This window comes from Heterodontus francisci, chromosome 12 (genome assembly GCF_036365525.1).
Source record: "Heterodontus francisci isolate sHetFra1 chromosome 12, sHetFra1.hap1, whole genome shotgun sequence".
Classification (NCBI taxonomy): Eukaryota; Metazoa; Chordata; class Chondrichthyes; order Heterodontiformes; family Heterodontidae; genus Heterodontus; species Heterodontus francisci.
Genome location: NC_090382.1, coordinates 76,462,648 through 76,469,973, shown reverse-complemented (window position 1 = coordinate 76,469,973; position 7,326 = coordinate 76,462,648).

Here is a 7,326-nt window from a genome sequence, read left to right as displayed (position 1 = left end):
TCTGTGCCTTTGAAAGTCACGACCACATGCAACTTGTATGGCACTTTCATGCAGCCATGGGGATCTTTGCAATATCAATCAGGGTGACATCCAAGCATGTATTCATCAGGTGACTACTTCACTTTACAGGAGAGCTGAGGAATTAATTCTGTTTTACATAGCATTACCTACATTACAACAGATATTACACTTCAAATTGGTTGTAAAGTGCTTTGGGATGTCTGGAATTCATGAAAGGCTATATATCAGGGTTCTCCAACCTTTTCACGAAGGGGGGCCACATTACAATTTTTCTCTTAAGTAGGGTGCCAGTGAAACAATTTTGAAAAGATAAAAATTTATCTTACTATTAATCAAAACAACAACAAACGTGCATTTTTGCCAAGAAGCTTTAAATGAGAAGACTAATTTATTGACTTACTTTCTCATCACTATGCTAGACACTGATTTAGTGAGATACCTGGCATTTTTTGCTTGCACAAGTAGTCAATGTTTGCCCACACACTTGATGTAGCGATATGGAGTATTCCAGATAGATGTCCATCTGTCAGGAGTGATCTTCATCACTCTCTGTCCCTCTCTCTGTCTCTCTCTCTCTCTCTCTTTCCCACTGTCACCCTAATCTGCGTTCCCCCCTCTCTGTGTTCCCTGCCTCTCTGCGTTGTTCCCCTCTCTCTGTGTTGTTCCCCTCCTCTCTGTGTTGTTCCCCCTCTTTGTGTTGTCCTTGCTCTGTGTGTCCTCCGCTCTCTCTTTGTCCCCCCTCTTTCTCTCTCTGTCCCCTGTCTTTCTCTGCCCTCGCTCTGTCTCTCTGCCCCTCTGTTTCTCTGTCCCCCTTCTCTCTGCCCCCCATCTCTCTCTGTCCCCTCCCCTTTCTCTGTTGCCCCCCCTTTCTGTCTCTACCTTCTCTCTCTCTGCTCCCCATCCCTGCCCCCCCTCGCTCCCTCCCTCTGCCCCCCCTGTCTCTCTCTGTCCCCCTCTCCCTCTGCATCCCCCCCCCCCCCCCCTCACCGACAGTTGCAGACAGCATGAGCACTCAGCACAGCAGCTTTGTGTTTGGTCAGATTTTTAAAACATCACCCGGTCAGTTTCATAGCTGACAGCAGTTTCTGAACTTCGGAAAGATTCGGGAATACGCCGGAAAACACCAAATCTTTCCAAAGTTGGGAAGACGGTGTTCCCGATATCAGCACCTGTTAGCTGTGAAACTGAAAGCGTGATGTTTTAAAAAGCCGGTCTGTAAGAAGAGGACAATGGAAAATTTCTCATCTCTGAAATATATCCGCGGGCTGGATAGAAACCTTTGGCAGGCTGGATCCTGGCCCCCGGGCCACATGTTGGACAACCCTGCTCTATATATATTCAAGCTTTTTCTCTTCTTTTTTTCTAGCAAGGCAGCAGAGAGGTATTACAAAATAATATTCTAAATTACAATTGTTGGGATTTGAAAGAAGAGTACTTAAAAATAATGGATCTCAGGGAGCTATGAGAGATCTAAGTGAAAGGTGGTTGGCTTGTCATATTCATATTTGTGCTGGGGTTGGTTTTGAAGTGCCTCAACTGCAGTAATTCATGGATGTAGTGGTACAAGATAATTTTCATGCTGGACCCCCACCTGCCAAGAATGAGGCATATTACTTTTGCCATATGGACATTACATTTCAAATTGTTGCTGGGAAGAAGAGAAAGCCTGTTACAAGGGCTGCCGGACAATTGGCTGGAGGACAGTTGCATACTAATAGGGACAAGAGAGGTTACTTCCCTTATCCATTAATCCTAAAATGGACTTTGATCACCAGGTATTGTGTGTATGAGGAGACATTCCAGGGTCTGCTAGGATAAGAGAATCCACAAACACAGAAGTGGTGTCACCATGTTGGTCATGTAACTAACCTGCCGGCCAACTTGGGGAGTTTTTTTTATGAGTTTACAGACAGTTTGAACTCAGAGAGACTGTTTTCTCCTGGACTGAGAAGACCTCTCCTGTCTGCTCTCATCTCTTTCTCACAAGCCTCTGGACCCACTGAAGACACGTGAACCTCAAGAGACAAAAGTCTCCTTCATCGAACAAGGTTTAGGAAGAATACTGGGCCCCAACAAAATGCATAACCTACCGACAATCAAGGACTCTACAGTGAGCTCGAACAACAGTAACCAAAACCATCTTCAGATATTGCCTCAAACTTTTCCACTTTATTTCTTCTGCTCTTTGCTGTCTCTATCTGCCTGTATGTATCGTGTATGCATGCTAGCATGGGCGCGTAGTGTATCCGGAGGCATTAACCGAATTAGAGTTTAAATTTAATAAAGTTCAACCTTTCTTCTTTAAACCTAAGAAAACCTGTTTGGCTGGTTTCTTTGCCTTATAATTGGAAAGCAGTGAGCAAGGATTCACTAAGGGGGAGCTAAAAACACGGTGTGTTAAAAATAAAACCCTGTTACGGTAAGACCAGGTGAAGGCTGAAAGGGAACCCTAGACTCCTTTCTCACTTGGTCGTAACATAAAAGACGGGCTACCTGGGAGATCAGCGGGTACCAGATCTGGATTAGCTACAACAATACAAAAGCAAAATGCTGTGTTGCTGGAAATCTGAAATAAAAGCAGAAAATGCTGAAAATACTCAGCAAGACTGGCAGCATCTGTGGAGGGAGAAACTAGAGTTAACGGGCTGAATCTTCCCAGTCCTGCAGAGCAGACTAGGAGGCGGGAACTGGAGCAAACTTAGAAAAGAGCTCGTTGAGCCAGCTACCTGATGCAAGCCCTCCTCCCAATGATTTTGCTGAAGGCGGGTCAATACAGCAGAGGCTATCCACCGTGCAGTAGTGGGAGCCAATTAGGCCCATAAATAGGCCAATTGACGGAAAGCTGATGGAGTCCCCTGGATCATCCTAATGGCAGACGAACACCACTGAGGCCGGAGCCCAGCAGGTAATTGGAGGGGGCATCCCGGTTGCAGGCCAGGGGGCCATTGACGCCCCTTTCAATCACCTCAGCATGGACCCACTGGAACGTGATGACCACAGTCGCATCCACAAACCATCCTTTGGAGAAGCTCCCCCGCCACAATGATGGCCTGAAAGCTGTGGCCATGTGTGATTTTAAAATTTTCACAATGCTGTCGGCCAACCAGAGCCACTGGCCCTCTGATTGGGCCCCCTGCTTTGGTAACCTGTCCACCGTCCTTAATTGGACGGCAAACGTGGAAGTGGCTTCTTAATTGGCCTCCTCCCATAAGATCCCGATGCCTTGCAGCCAGTCGACATCACCGAGCTCAGGACCTGCATTTGTTCCTGATGGCAGAAAATTTCAAAGACATTACGAATCCACCCAATGTTTCAGGTTGATAACCATTCGTCAAAACTGGGAAAAGTTGGAGATATGATAGATTTTAAGCAAGGGGGGAGGGTGGGGAAAAGCAAAAAAAAGGGAAGGTCTGTGATAGGGTGGAAGACAGCAGAGATTAAATGACAAAAAGGTTGATGGTGCAACGTCAAAGCGAGTGGTAATGGGACAATGGGTAAAGAAACAAAGATATGTCTAGAGGAGGTGTGAATGGTTGGATCATAAACTTTTGCATGCAAAAGCAAAGGGAGAAAAACGAGAGAGAAATCAAATTCAGAAAAGCAAAGGGAAACAAAAACATGGGGGCAGAAGTTATGATCTGAATTTGTTGAACTCAATAGGTTGAATTTTTGGGCCCCCTGAGGGCAGAAGCAGCGGGGTATCGGGGGGTGGGGAGGGGGGAGCCTGAAAATACCGGTGCCGGCCGATGTGTCAGTTTCAAGATTCTGTTCCCGATGCTAACAATGTTCCAGTACAGCTACAACACTGGAATCTACCCGGCAATGTGGAAAATTACCTAGGTATGTCCTGTACACAAAAGCGGAACAAACCCAACCAGGCTAATGACCGCCCTGTCAGTCTACTCTCGATCATCAGCAAAGTGATGGAAGGGGTCATCGACAGTGCTATCAAGGGGCACTTGCTCAGCAATAACCTACTCACTGACGCCAGGACTACTCAGCACCTGACTGCATTACAGCCTTGGTCCAAACATGGACAAAAGAGCTGAATTCCAGAGGTGAGGTGAGAATGACAGTCCTTGACATCAAGGCAGCACCTGACCGAGTATAGCATCAAGGAGCCCTAGCAAAACTGGAGTCAATGGGAATCATTGGGGAAACTCTCTGCTGGTTGGAGTCATACCTAGCACAAAGGAAGATAGTTGTGGTTGTTGGAGGTCAATCATCTCAGCTCCAGGACATCACTGCAGGAGTTCCTCAGGGAGTGTCCTAGGCCCAACCATCTTAAGCTGTTTCATCAATGACCTTCCCTCCATGATAATGTCAGAAGTGGGGATGTTCTGAAGTGATTTATGACTTTAACTCCTTATAGGGTCGAACGGGGTTAAGTAGAAACATGCTGAGTTTTAGAAAGGCATCTCAGCAGAATTTAATGATCAGGTTGAGAATAGAACAAACAAGCTTCTGGGGCGAAGGTCAGGATAAAAGAACGAAGGCTGGAGCCGGGGGGGCCTCGAGGCCATGCAATCAACTGTTCCTGTGGAATGTTGGTATAAGGGGGAAATAAGGAGATAAAAGACAACAATTTGGAGCCATTTGGTATGTGTATTGATAAGGCTGAGGAAATGTGCTCATCGGAATGTGTAATCAATCACCATGGTTTTAATTAAAGTGCATGATCATTCATATCAATCATCCGTTGGTTGAACACATTGTATGATAAGAACAGTATATATGTTTGTGCTCCTGAATGTAGTGTTCGAGTGTTACCTCGGAATGCCCAAGGTTGTGTATGCTGAATAAATTGATTGAACCTGTACCTGAGTCTCCTCATGTGGTGATGAAGTTGTCCCACGACAGTTTGGCATAGTCGGCAGGATACTTGCATCGGACCATCGGAAGCGGCACTGCAAACTGGTGAGTATATTCACTTACCACCCATAAGTTAGGGCTGTAAGTCTACCCGAGTAAAGGTCCGGCCGAGTATTCAAAGAATCTGAAGGAGGACTCAGGACAGGAGGCTCGTCAGGTAAGGAAACAGAAAAGCGCTGGCAGGACAGTAAGTCCGAAGCCACGCAAAGGTCAGAACCACTTACCGTAAGGTTTACCGAACATAGAGCCGCGCTGGTCGTGAGAGTTATGGGGGATAGGGGACCGCGCTGAGTGAAGTTAGGAAGACAGTATTCTGTCAGATGAAAAGCTGAGCAATGAGACACCTTTTGACCGGGAGGCAGACTGCTCCATGACCCGGTTCACAGCAGAACGGCAGAAAAAGATCATTAAAAAGATGCAGAAGGATGGGTAGGATCCAGAGGAAATACCTGAGAAGCAGCAAAGTTGGTGGATAAAGCAGAATAAGGATAAAGAACATAAATGTGCCGTTATATTGGCCACATTATGCTTGCAATTATGCAGGCGGGTGAATGACCATATACAATGGACAGCAGTTAAGGACCATCAGGTGGCAGTGGTATCCCCTGCCCCCGATAAAGCCATCAAGGACTGGGGAGGTATAGTAGAAGAGGCAACCAAATATGGAGAACACCCACCTCTGTATGAGGGAGCGGAGGTAGTTCCCACAGCAACCCCTAATACAGTACAAACCAAAACCTCCAAAAGGAAAGTGAAAGATGAACAGGGTAAGGACCTAGAAACACAGGAAGGAACAGAGAAAATAACACGCGTCCCTTTTAGTCCAGGGGAAAAGCAGATGTTACGTAAGGAACTGCCCCGTCTGAAACCCCATAATGACAATAAGAACTTCTGGACTAAACTTGGGAAAATGCAGGAATTCCACTCCATGCACCCGAAGGATACCCACGCCTTGGTAAAGGCTAAATGCCCTGGGGATATCTGGTAGGAGTTAGATGAACGGCATAAAGCCGGATAAACATGGATGGAAACAGAAAAGGGGGTGAGCCGCAAAGATATAGAGGAACTGCATAAGCGCTTCAAAGCAGCTGTCCAGCTCCAGTTGGGGCCAGCTGAATCTAACTGGGGCTATATAACCTCAATAGCCCAGAAAAGAGGCGAATCGGTATTGGACTACGCGGAGTGGAAATGGAACATATATGCTCAGTATAGTGGCCGCCCCAGTCGCACCGGGACAAAGAGATATTTTTAAAATTGTTAAAGGAAGGATTCAGCCTGGAACACCAGAAAGTCTTAAAATTGGGTCTGTCAGTAGGGGGGCTACCAGCTTAGACCAGCGGGAAAATAAAGTAGGAGCTGCAGCAGCAGTAACCATACAAAAGGGCTGCTATAATTGTGGCAAACAAGGTCACGTGGCAAAAGACTGTAAGGGGCCAAAGAGAGGACAGATACCATCTAACAATTTGTGCACAAACTACAGAAGGCCAGGGCATAACCAAAGTGACTGCTGGGCGCTTGGGGGTGGAAAGGAAGGACAAGGGCCTAGGCAGAATACTGGTGGCAGATCAAGGCAACAGCATTTGACAGCTGATGAGGCTAGGCAATTGTTCAGGGATGTGGCTGGGAACAACGCATAGGGAATATCGGCCCTCGCATTCAGGACTGGGGAGCCCCGGATGTTTGTTGACGCGCTGTTAGGGGGCAGGCAGTGCAGTATGTTAATAGACACAGGAGCATCTGTATCAATCACGGACCTAGATTTACAAGTAACAACACAAACAGTAACCTTATCTAGGATAGGGAGGATGGACATTGAAGCAAAATGCAGCGAAACTATTCCCCATGGAAGGGAGTATCTTTTGAATTGATCTCCTAGTAGAGTTGGGAGCTCTGATTAACCCAGGAGACCATAAGTTACTGATGTGGGGTCTGCTTAAAGGGAGAAAAACCCCTTTGCTTGCTTGCAATGTGACTGTGGTGACCAAGACTGAGCCGGACCCATGGGAATGCCTTGGTCCCTGGGGAATACTGTGCCAGCAAGTCACTGGAGTTTGGGTACAGCACAAACATGACTGTGGAATGGTTAACATGGCACCCATGTACATACCGGGACCAGAACATTCCCCAAGGAAACAATACCCCATCGGATGGGAAGCGCAGGAGGCTGTGTGGGATATAGTACAGAGCTTGGAGCGCAGAGGAATAGTGAAGAGGACAGTCTCCCACAAATTCCCCTATTTGGCCAGTCGGGAAGCCTGATGGATCTTACCAACTGACTATAGATTACACAGCCTTCACAGCCTTGAATGAAGTAACCCTCAGACAACACCCAATAGTAGCTAGCCCGGCTACTACATTTAATTGCCTGGGACCAGACTGTACTATCTTTTCCGTGCTAGATATAGCAAACAGATTTTGGGCTATTCCACTGCA